At 39.3% G+C, this 12,714-nt stretch overlaps 1 protein-coding gene across 5 annotated transcripts in view; it reads left to right on the top strand.

Moving 5' to 3' along the window:
* Positions 1 to 12,714, top strand: part of gpat2 (glycerol-3-phosphate acyltransferase 2, mitochondrial) — a 194,141-nt gene that overhangs the window by 60,128 nt on the left and 121,299 nt on the right. For 4 of the 5 annotated variants that reach the window (XM_049578313.1, XM_049578312.1, XM_049578314.1 and 1 more), the window contains exon 3: positions 2,648 to 2,713. The exons of the other annotated variant lie outside the window; for it this stretch is intronic. The gene's annotated coding sequence lies outside the window, so the exon portion shown is untranslated. The remainder of the gene's footprint in view (positions 1 to 2,647; positions 2,714 to 12,714) is intronic. 5 annotated transcript variants of the gene reach the window in all.

Consider the following 12,714-nt stretch of genomic DNA (forward strand, 5'->3'; position numbering starts at 1 on the left):
TAAAATAAACTGCTGTCAGAATATCAGCAGTGTCACTTGAAATGACAAACTCTTCATAATTCTTCACTTGCCTGTTGCAAAAGTAAGATTTTTGACATTGAGACAATGACGTGACAAAATTCAGACCTACAGCACAACCTTGCTCAAAGTATATTTTGTGTCTCATGTCCTAAGCGGATGATAACAATCTGTATCAAGTCATGTTTTAATGATTTGGTTTCTGCTAAAAACAAGTGGTCATTCTTTATTCATTTAGTTATCTTTTATTCTGTACTCCTCTGTTCTGTCCACCTCATGCAGCGAGTATTGCAGCGTTGCTCCTTTACAACAGTCATGTCATGTCATTCAGTATTTGTTATCTTATAGAAGGTGCCGGTGATAGTGTGCGTTATCGTGTCCAGAGAGTTTTCATTCATATACCTACACCGTATCCCATTCTGCTTTTGCGTCCCAAGGCTGTCTGAAAGCAGCAGAGACAAAGAGCTGGCCTCTGGTTTGTTTTGTCCTTGTCCTAGTGATCAAAATGTAAAAGTGATGCTATTATATGTTGGGTGTTTCCATTCACATCTCCTACAACTGCAGAACAGCACTTGCACACAGTCCTGTTCTTACACATAACTCTTTCTCTTGCTGTTGTAGCTAATTGGCACACTGGGAACTGGCAGGTGGGTCTTCCAGCTCCGGTGTATTAATTTGTGCTAGTTATAGTGATTTACTTGCACGCCATTTCGTTTGTTGTGCTAACCTCAATATTTGTTTATTGTGTTTCATATCAATGGCCCACAAACATGTATCAGCAGACTTTGATCTTCTGTCTGACCCTCTCTGTGTCCAAGGCTATTCATTTACTTTAAACTGTATAGGCTATTTAATGCTTCTATATCATCACACTATTATTGATATAAGCAGGGTATTTGAATACAAAGTGGTAACCACTGTATGTTAAAGCATGAATGGGTCAGACCTGCAGCACTGGATTTGAAATGAACTGTAATAAAATGGAGCTTCTGTGCTTTGATTACCTGCTGTGAAACAACATGACCCTCATCCATTAGAATGTCTATTAGCTCTCCTGAGGTCATTTTGGTGAAAGTAGCATAAATGTAATGTAATGAGCAACTTACTACTCAACACAGAGAGTAATATTGTAATGTAACATGTTACTTTTAAATGAAGGTAATTAGTAATATGTAAAGTATTACATTTTGAGAGTAACTTGGCCAACACTGGTCATTGTTGTTCATGAAGGGAAGCATACATGGTCTTTATTGGACTCACTAAAAATTGGAATAAACATTTTTAATAGAACTGAAACATTTATATGTATTATGTGGTACTTATCTCAACCTCCCCCTCCAATAGCCTTGTATTTATAATGTTGATATTGGAGGGATTTAATAGACATTTTGGAGCCATGTTCATTTTCTTTAATTGGTTCTGAAATCTGAGGTATACAACTGGATATTGAAGTCGTCAAGTGGAGTGTAATTGCATTTAAAAACTAATTAAACATTACTCATTTTTTTAAAATTAAATTTCACGTTGTTAAATTTGAACAACTTTTCCTTTGTGCTGTAGTATCACCAAAAGGCACATTAGATAAATTAAAATTGTGTAACCTCTTGAAATAAACATTGTGCGACTAGAGGTGGATTTGATTCATTCAGTTGTGGAGCTCTGGTGCCTTCATATTGGCTGACTAACCGAACGGAGCACACTGGCATGACTGTCTGGCACACTGAAATGGAACAGTCATAATTAATGCTATTATTTTAAACCTGTGATTTTCCTGCTATGACGAGTCAAAATGTCTCCTGTTGGAAAGCTCTCTGAAAATGGGCCATTTATTTTTGACGTTTCTGGTGGAGTTTTCGACCATGGCTTTGGAAATCAGCCCTTCTTTTGGTCAAGGTAATAACTGGTAATAACTGGTGCCGATCATATTAATCAGCCGGCTTGCAGGAGAGATTTCTCACAAAAAGACCAACCCATCATTGCTTATTTATGACAGGAAATGTGAAAGGTTTCATAAGTCAGGTTTAGGTTGACTTTAAATAATGTCATGCAGCACACCTGGCATTTGTCAAGACTCCCAGAATAGGTGCCCTCTGGGTTAAGGAGCCGAAAATGAACCGCAGCGTTTCTGAATCAAGTTTGGCAGGGAACATTTGCAGCGAATCATTCCCATCTCTCGCTCCCCTTATTTTCTGTCATCTCTCTGCTGCTGCTGTCCATAAAATATATATGAAATAAAAATTTCAAGAAGTGGTCCCAAACAGTGTCTGATACCAGCAGTCACTTCACACCACAGGTTTTGTCCATATATTCTGGTACATCATTACGCTACCTGCCATTATCATGGGGCTCTTTTTCCATCGCTATCGAGGTGACAAGGTTGCAGAGCAGTTTCTCAGCTGTCTGCTGTTGGAAACACCTCAGCCATCACTTTGCAGGCAGTACTACTAAAAATGAGAAATTTCAGGCTGTACTTCAAACCAGACCTCTGTCAATGAGAAGAAGCACTTCATGTCAACAGTTTGTTGTTTTTTATGTTTGCTTGCCCTTTGACTAGATGTGACAAGGAGTTGTTATTGTAGTCGGGTCTGATATCAGAATGTGGACTTGAACAGATTTGTCTCTGTTACAGGTGTTGATTGTGATGACAACTCCTCCTCTTGAGGTGCCCCTCCACAGTTTTGGCAGTTGATACCAGGTCAGTGAGAGTTCAGCAGAAGTTATTACACTGTAGTCATCATAATCTGAGCTTTCATTACTCAGCAGAGGACTTTTTTTTTTTGCCGGCCAAATCCTCCTGCATGTAAGAGTTCCTGGACACTCTGGTACACAGAATGAGCCCTTTCATTTAGCTGCTCTGATGATGTGTGACAGGCAGAAAATGAGATCATTAAACCAACGAGGAAAATAATCCCCCTAAGACTGTGCCATATTATGTGTTATTGACAACATATTTGTGTCAAAATGTTATGGGTGCTCATGTGGCCACATATATCTGCTCCAGTTTTCTTTAGTTGTGACGATCAAATTGAACATTTGAGTCACATTAAAGCCACAAAGGCTTCAATCTTTTCTTCAGGGCAAGAACAGATCAGGCTGAATGTGATGGGGTAATAAGGGCCTTCATGTACGCTGAGCTTTTAATTTGGCTGTGTGACGTCAGAGAGAGAGACATATCAGTGGTGAGACGCAGCAGCCACTCAGTCAGACAAGTTAATGTTTGGTTTCTTTTCTGATTATGGTGTGTTTGATAGGAGGAGGATGTGTTTGACGGAGGTTGTGAACATTTTCATTATGTTTCTTTTGTTCCCTGTTTGCTAAAGCTTACCAGGATGTCTTATCACATGTGCACTGTTAAAATTAAAGACATTTAAAATGTGTAATGCTAAGAAAACTCAAGATACCGACGAATGTCTCGTTGAGCCAATGTTCAGATATTTTTGGCCAATAAAGCTGTGTATTAAAAATGCAATCAAACACTGGACTCTAATCAAAAGAGGAATGTCAAACAACAAATATTAGGCCAATAATAAATACTCCTGAAGGTTTAGCAAGTGCCAAATAGTTGTTTATTGCACAGCAACAGATGTTTCACCATCATGTCATCATCAGCCTGAAACAGCACAATTCCCCAGATGATAACTGCGCTCAGGTATCTAAAGATACATACAGTGTCTGCTACACATTTTCAGCACTTTTTGATGTATGGTGTTTATATACAGTCTTTAATGTTTGAGCAGAGTAAACAATAAAAAAAGTGAAACAAGCCGTAAGTAAAGAAAAGGGGGGAAAAAGCTCTCCTACTTAATTCCTGACTGATTCTCTTGGCTGGCCCTAAATCACTGCTAGTAATAGGATTAGTCTGATAGTGAACAAACAGAGTTACAGTTTTTACTCTGGGTCAAATATTTTGTCCAAACTATGTTGTCAGTCTCAAATGAGGTTATAAAGACAGTAAGTAATAAAACAAAAGAGATTCAAAGTGACAAGTTATGCAAAATGCACTTTTCCATGCCTCTTTAACACAAAGGTGTGTTCCTGGTGTGTTTAGAGATCCTTTAAAGTATTAGAAAAGACCATCCTCTCTCATTTTCTCCATCTATCAGAAAATGTGTGTAACCCATGGATGTATAAATAGAACTGGATAGAGTACTATGAAAGTTGCTCAGTGGTGCATTGAGCCAAAATAGTTCAAATGCTGCTTATAAAAATAGCCCCATGATTGACACTCTTCTGCACTGTGTGGCCCATAGAGCAGGCTCACTAGAAACTTCCATTGGCCAAGCCGACTACTTCTGGTTCAGCACTTTGCTAAATGTATTGGGATAGAATGATTCAATTGTGTGGCTCCTCTAGACTTTCCAAATGTAATTGGACCAAATGATTCAAATTCTGATAGTGAAAGTAGTCATTTTTTGCAGTTGTGACGCTCCAAAAAATGTATCCCCTCATTTACAGATGTTCCTTTTAGGGCTGACCCAAAAAATTCAAAGCTTCGAAGCTTTGTTTGATGGCACGGGATTCGATTGTGATTTTTTTTTTTTTTCGAAGCTTCTGCGCTTTTTTTTCCGTTTTTTGGGGGGAGGTCTTAAACGCAATACTAACCCCCACCAGTCCAATTCTGACAACGAGCGCGCTCAGAGCTGGCAGACATGTCCAAGAGGTCATCAGATGTGTGGTTGCACTTTAAAATATGCCCCGACAACCCCCAGGAAGCAGAGTGCCAATTTTGCCAAAAGCAATTGGCATATCACAACTCAGCAACAACTTTGGGAAATCACTTGAAAAACGTAAGTAGTAACTAGTAAGCCTAAAATGCATTTTCCAGTTCCACTGGTATGCTCTGAGTCTGGTGTCAGAGACACTTCTGATACTATGAGTTGCGCATCTGTTTGATTGTGCTGCAGTGTGCACCGAGGGTTTTAATTTAGTGTTCAATCAAAAGTTAAATACTACTTATCACCGACCCTTTTTTTAATTTTTTTTTTTTTCACAAATGCTTTGAATTAAATTCGTTCTGAGCTCCGAAGCTTCAAATGTCCATAAATGGATTCGAAGGTCAGCCCTAGTTCCTTTAGCCATGTAAGTCTATGCTAAAAAATATTTTTAGGCTACAGAGCATCATTTGACGGATGTAATTAGAGAGTCTGGGCACTATGAAAATTGGCTTCAAAGCCAAGTGCACGTCCTGGTGGGCTGGTGTAACCATGACATAGTCAGATTTGATGCTGATTATGACATCCTATGGGGTCGTATGCTGTACAGATTCTTGGGTGGATCAGTTAGAAACACCTTCAGCTAGCCATGAGCAAAGAACCTACTTTGCCCTGCTATGGTGGACCTGGAAACTAGGACTGGGTGCCATGGACAGAAATTCATATTGCGGTACTTTCAGGCTAAATGGTGATACACAATATATATCTCAGTATTTTCTACGAAGTGGGCTACGTGTTCAGTTTGCATGTCAAAGCCACATTTGTGATGTCGCAAGCACTTTTATGGTTTACGGTTAGGTTTTTTTTTGTTTGCCTGATGAAGGTCTAGTACCGAAATGTCGTAAATTAATTATTTATTGCAAGTTAGACAGTGTGTGGGAGTCCTTTTGCAACAAGCACTTTCATAAAAACAAACTGATTAAAATTAAATGCAAAGACAGGGATTTTTTCCCTGTTTGGAAATATACAGCTGTACTTGTACATGAAAAATTATGTAAATTAAATAGCGGGGCTGTAGGTTAACGTTTTTGCATGTAGCACTGGAGCTACAGAGGTTTAAAGGTTTGCAGCACAGGCCTCAAAACTATAACATGAATATAAAAGTATCAAGTAGGCCTAAATCCACTGTAGTTTGGAACAATTAAAAATCTTTGTGGAGTTACAACTCTTTTCCAATGGCCTTTCAGACGAATCTAGTGCTGGAAATTGATTTAAATCTTTATATTTATTGAGGCTTTTAATCTTATTTATGCATAGACCATCAACAGAGAGGCCGAGGGAGGGAAGGAGCGAGAGACACTTATATACATGCACGTAAAAATGTCTGTATCCAAGGGCTGTTTCAGTGTCACACAATAGACTACAGCTACAAAGAATGCCGATGCGCTATGATCCATTTCACACACAAACTAGCAAACAAACACTCACCTGACACAATCAAGTAGCTCTGTCTCCCACCTATACAGTGGATTGCACAAGTGCTACTGCAGTAATTTCATTCATCTCACTGACTAATTAAGAGTAGCACCTGCAACATATAGACCAGTGTTGCACTGTACACTAATGAACAGACAGATTAAACAGAGGAGCAGCTCTGAGTCTCTCTGAGTGTTGGTGATGAACTTGTGAGTGAACTAGTGAGTGAGTGAGTGGGGCGGAGAGTGTGTGAGAGGAGAGATGCACTCTGGCATGGCTTGTCGGGAGAAAAGGGTAATGTAACACAACTTGACCTTGTATTGATATAAATGATATTGTGTAAAGCTATATCTTGCTTGAAAATATATAGGTATATCATACATAGTTGTTATACCATCCAGCCCTACTGGAAACATGACAGGATCAAAGCTTGCTACATGTTGTTTTGCTGGCTCCAAGAACAAAGAAAAGCCTTCATTTAGTCCATCAGCTGAGGATGTGAGGACTCTTATTGACTGTAGTGTCCCCACAACAACAGAAAAAAGTCTTTCTCAGTAAGGGTTAGTACACAGCAGGGCTCACTTCAGAACTAAAGCTCAGGGTAGTTATCACCAGCTATCAGTGATCCAGCCTCAAACTTGACAGCTCGAAGTTTTGTCAGTTGTATGTTGTTTTACTGTTTACTTTACAGGTTAGCCTGAAGTTAATGTTGGCATATTGTGCAGCTAGCTTTGATTGTTGGCCCATAGGCTAGATCAGTGTTGGAACAACAGTTATGTAATACAGAAAGAGACTGTGTGAACTTGACGCCTCATTTGAAGCCAGTTAAATAATGAAAGAAATGGGTTGGATGTGGCTAACTGTTCTTTCATGTTTTCTTTTGTGAAACTTTACACTGCAACAAGCTTCGCTCGCTTTGTTGTTACGTAAAGGCTTCTTCTGCTCTGTGAGCCTCGCCGGTATGTGTGCGTTGCTGCTGTTGTGTGTGGGTGTAGATCCACTTGATGGACGTGCCCTGAAGGTACACATGTGAAAAACAAATGGTCAAACTGTAAGGAATTTCAGAAACAGTGATTCATTTGCTTGGCAATGTTGTGTAGCTTGGATTTGCCCCGACGTGCTCAGCCCGAAAGCTGGAGTTGCCAGCTGGCAGTGTGTGTTCAGTTACGCAGAGGCCAGGACAACCGTTATGATTCACAGATAGACTTATTAGCGTTAATGTACAGTTAATATACAATACAATGTACAACGTTAATATACTTGCATTAGCAGCACACAACTGCAGCTATATCGCAGGTCCAGTGAAACATAACTGTTTGTTTTTGGCAGTGTTGTTAATGTGGGCAGCTCGGCTCAACTGAAGGAGACACGAGCCCTCCAGAAAGCCTTAAGTGAGAAGTTTAGGGGGAGCTATAAGATATGATTTTTGGTCAGGATGGGCACAAGTAATGTTTCAAAGAGCATGGCGGCAGCAATGACAATGCACTTCACTATGTCTGATGCATAATGCTTATTTTTTAACTAAAAAAAAAATCACAGTTGCCATTTGTTATCAATACTTTGTTATTTTTTTGGTGATTTTTCACAGTACAAAGTGCCATGATATTTTGTAACAGTCATATCTAGGCTCCAATGACAGTGACAAGATGCAGACAGTGCAGATGCAGAAGACCAGAAACACTGACCAATTGGAGCAGACTTAGCTAGACAGTATGAAGAAAATAAAGCTTTTTTCGAACATTGAAGCCTGTAAACATGTTCTGATATAAACCCAAAATACAAGTATCAACCTGAAAGTAAGCCATCTCCTTAAAAAAAAAAAAAAAAAAAGATATAAAACAACATACAGTAGAACAACAAAAATAAAAGGTCCTTAAGGATGTAATTATATTATGTAAGGTGTATTATGGGGATTATTTGAATGCAGATCTCAGTGGAGTGGCACCCTGCATCCAAATACATAATCACATTATCTGCTGTTGTACACAGTTGTCAGATGGAGACCCAGTGCAGATAAAGGCAGGAGACAGTAAATGTACTCGCAGGCAGAAATATAAATATTACAGTTTAAATTACAAAGCAAACAAATCTTGAGCATTAAATAACCGTTTGTGATCACAACGAAACAAAAGTTTTTTTTTTTTTTTAACTGATGTCCTTTTTGTTCTGTCCAGTTTGAATTAAAAAAACCAAACTGTTGCTTTCGAGGACAAGTCAACATTGTAAGTCACATTTGTAGGTTTCTGTCATACGGTCTCGAGACTTGATGGGTGTCCCTGAAATGGGCTGTGAAAATGAATGACATATTGATTTTGTTGCATATTAAAATTGCAGCACACCAGTGTTGACAACTGTCAAAATGCTTTAGGCTACGGAGGCGCCCAGTCAATAAGATGCCAGGCTTACAACTGGAGGTCTTAAAATAGTGTATGCTTGGTAGAATTTACTCAGATGTTGCAGCCAAACAACAAAATGACAGCTTAATAAAAGCCATAAGCTGACACGGCTAAAACAGTTTCTGGCAGCTTCCACTTAATACACTGAATTATATGGTGAGTTTCCCTTAGTAAACAACCCAAAGCATTCCACACTTATGACTTATTTATCATGTATTTTCAGCTGTGAAGTAATTTGAGGATGCTGTAGTTATATCAGTTGTAAACAAGGCAACTTTATGCGATATTTGAACAATAGATTTTTGATTTAAATATGCAGCTAATTTGCATCCGTTAATGTGTTTGTGAATTAGTGCAGACAAGAGATTGATGTGGTTTTACAGGGTTCTTTGTCACACCTGTTTGGGAGATGAATGAAGGTCAGAATTAGAAAGATAAATGCTACAAGACACAGACATACTGTGTACTACATATTAGAGCTCTTAAAGGGACAGTTCATTCCCAAATCAAAAATACAAATTTTTCTTCTTACCTATAGTGCTTTATTAATTCATTGTTATTATTGATTGTTATGGTTTGCTGCCAAATCGAGGAGATATTGGCCATAAAGATGTCTGCCTTCTCATGAATATAATGGAACTAGATGGCACTCGGATTGTGGTGTTCAAAGCAACAAAATTGAAAAACTCAGTATCAGTGTCTCTTTCCAGAAATCACGACCTGAATACTCAAGACAACCCACATACCTTGTTGTGAGCAGTTTCATGGAGGAACTATTTTCTTTCTACTGAACTACATCAGTGTGCATCAGCTGGTCGCTCAGCTGACATCACTGAGCTAGCAAACATTATAGCTCAGCCAAGGAAATATCATCAATGTTAATCTGTCACTAGCACAAGCCTCTTGTCTCTGAGTAGATGCACTCTTCCTTCTGCGCAGTGATATGGTTGACAGGTGTAGTTCGGTTGAAAGAAAATAGTTCCTTCATGTAACTGCCCACAGCTAGGGCTATAATCAACCAAAATAAATCTTTGCTACTCTTTCCTACTCTTCAACCAGTCGATTGGTCGATGGAGAAAAAATTCTGCACGTTATCTCTAGATTAATGAAATCAGCCACAGTGCACTGAGTTCACTCTACTTGGTAGTGTTGTGTGTCCAGCAAAGCATTCTTATTCCTGTTGCAGAGCTCGACATTAACACCTGTCCAGGGCAAGTAAACACTGTGTATGTGCAGGCAAAAATGCCCCAAGTAAAAAACTAAATGTGCTGTCCACAGTAATATTATCTGAAAAGAAATTGTGCACTGTATTGCTGGAAGCGTCCCGCTGAGCTGCATCTGTCTCACTACTAAGCAATAAACAGGAGTTCTGGAGTTAACGATGTATACAACACAACGGTACTAATGTTAAATATCTCTGTAATGCTGCATGCGGGAGAGACTTACTATTTTTAGCCTAGTAGCTAATGTTAGCCATCCAACAAGGGCTCTGTTGTTTTCCTGTTCCTTTCAGAAGCTTTGTAATCCAGCTTTATCAACTGCTATCAATTAAAAAAAAAGCCACTAAGAGGCTGAGTAGGCTCTTAACTGATACACATTCAACTCCTGCCTTTTTGGAGACTTAATAAAATAAATCAGTAATTATATATACAACACCGAATGTCTTCTGTGATTGTTTATCCATTTTTCTGATTAAGAATGAGAGTTGAAAAGTGTTTCATTTTGGGTAAAACGCTGCTCTCATCAGTGTCACCAGCTGTCCAATCACAGTGGAGAAGGAACGTGACAAACACCACAAAGACCAACTGTCACAGAGGACAGCAACAACTGCTGAACAGCAACAACTGCTGTTTCCAGCTGGGAAAATTAATGTTTTGGTGGACACACGGCCTGATTAAAGTAACACCAATGATTGTCCATCCACTGAGAATTTGATCGAACAGGAACATGTCAACCAACCGTCCAGAATGTGACAGCCCTGCTCACAACAAGGTCTGTGGATTATCTTGGGTAACGGGGTCATGAATTCTGAAAAGAGACATTGCTGTTGAGTTTTTCAAATTTACTTTTATCGGCGCTTTGAGCACCACAAGCTGAGTGCCATCTCGTTCCATTATTTTAGAGAAGGCAGACGTCTCTGCAGCTGATATCTCCAACACTCGACAAGTCACATCAAAACAATTTAGATTAATAAATAGCACCACAGGCAAGAAGAAACACATGTATTTTTGATTTTAGGGTGAACTGTCTTTAGGTCTTGAAATGGACAAATCATTATTTAATACTAACTCATTTATTTATCATTAGCCTCTCAGTTACCAAAGTTTGAGGCTGACGACACAAAACAGCAGAAAGATAGAAACCTGTTATTCTCGTTTTCTGGGTGCCTTTGGAGTAAGTCTGTTAGAGGACTGCATGTTTACACTCCCACCACTCACAAAGACAAGAACATGATGTTCAGAGTTGAAGAGGGCTTTTAATATAATCAATCAAAACAAAATTAATTCCCAACCTGCAACCAGATCCATTTCATTTTGCACAGCAGAGCACTTCACGATGCATTATTGTGAAACAAGATGCTTTGTGTATAGAAAAGGTAAACAACAGTTTATTCATTGGCTTTAATTTTTTCCCTTTCGTCAAAGTGGGGAGGGTCAGAGGAGGTCTCAGAACAAATGGGATGGATGTTCAGGGACCCAGATGCTTGTTCAAACAGCGTTAATTGGGGTTGTGTGCAAAATCCACTCTACCCATACAGACTTCCCCAGCTCTGACAGCTCATATTTCCCATCAACAATAAATTGTATGCATTTGCCCTTTTGTGCATTAAATGGACACAGATAAAACAGTGATCTGGGGTCAAGCTTTTGGGGGCACAAATGCATGGGAAATTCCATTTGGTTTAGAAAAAGTGCAGGGAGGGGGCTAACAGGAGAGGAGGGTGCTCGGAAGCCCACCCTTTGGGTTAAGTGAGAGAATCCACCCACTCTGTGTTTTAATTCTGTGACTAATGACATTTTGTGATTCGTGACTCTTTGATAGAATGTATTTTGAAACACTGAATTGCTGTCTATAAAATATAAAAGACATCTTTAATGAGTGTTGCTCTAAAGAGGATTTGTCGCCATGTGAGTTTAATAATGGGACATTGTCAAAACATGCTCTTCTGTGTGCCGTGTGAGTGCATCAGTGAGATCTACAGTGTTTCTTGTCGGGGCTCCTTCTTAGAAGGGCTGCACAATTAATTAAAATTGTGATTTTGGTTCATTGCGATCCAATTTTTACATGACAATGATTCTGTAGTATTTCCATTAGCAGGGAGATCATTTGACTCTAACCAAGTGTTTCTGATTTTCCCCAACAAATGACAAGATAATATGACGAGCCGTGCCCAGGCAAGGAGGGCATAAACAAAAACTAAAATGCAGAACCCTATTTATTGAAATGAGGTTGCTCAGAGGGCTCTGTCAAAAAAAGGATGATCTTGTGGCAAAAAAACATTTAACCTGGCTCATATATCATGTGGTGCAGGTGTTTACTTGCTTGTTTTCTATGCTTGTAAAGCTGTTATCTCTAATGTTTTAATAATTAATTTATAGCAGTTTATGTGGTGGCGAACTGTAAAAAAAAAAAAAAACAACCAGCATATTTAATGTGGTTTAAGATGCTCTACAGAGGTGTTTATAAGCTTGTCTGGCTTGTCAGGTCACACCTTCTGTGTTTGACAGTAAGAAAGGCTGCTAAACCCAGAGCAGGCACAGCTGAAGTCAGTTTTACACATCAAAATAAAGCAGAGGCACTGAACTGTTACACTTTGCCAGCTTTTATGTTTCAAATTTTCAAATGGATGAATAAACAACAGGCTTCACCGCAACTTTCTGCATCAGCTGTGCAGCCTCTTCACAGTGATATGAGGAAAGTCACAGATTTCTACTTTCATATTGCTGTCTAGATCGATTTGCAAGTCATTGTACATTATTGGTTTCAATAGATCAGTTATTGCGACTGATTCCCTGCGAGTGTCTCTGGCTGATAAAGCCCTGAGGGCTGCTTGTTGCCAGCAGCCAGAAAATAGTCCACGCAAAAGAGGACCTCGTCAGAGCCAATTCTCCAAGCTCTGCCAGCTCTGCTGAGCGTTGCGCTGCCTGCTGTCAGACAGTGCAGAATAATAA

This window comes from Epinephelus fuscoguttatus, linkage group LG6 (genome assembly GCF_011397635.1).
Source record: "Epinephelus fuscoguttatus linkage group LG6, E.fuscoguttatus.final_Chr_v1".
In the NCBI taxonomy this organism is placed as follows: Eukaryota; Metazoa; Chordata; class Actinopteri; order Perciformes; family Serranidae; genus Epinephelus; species Epinephelus fuscoguttatus.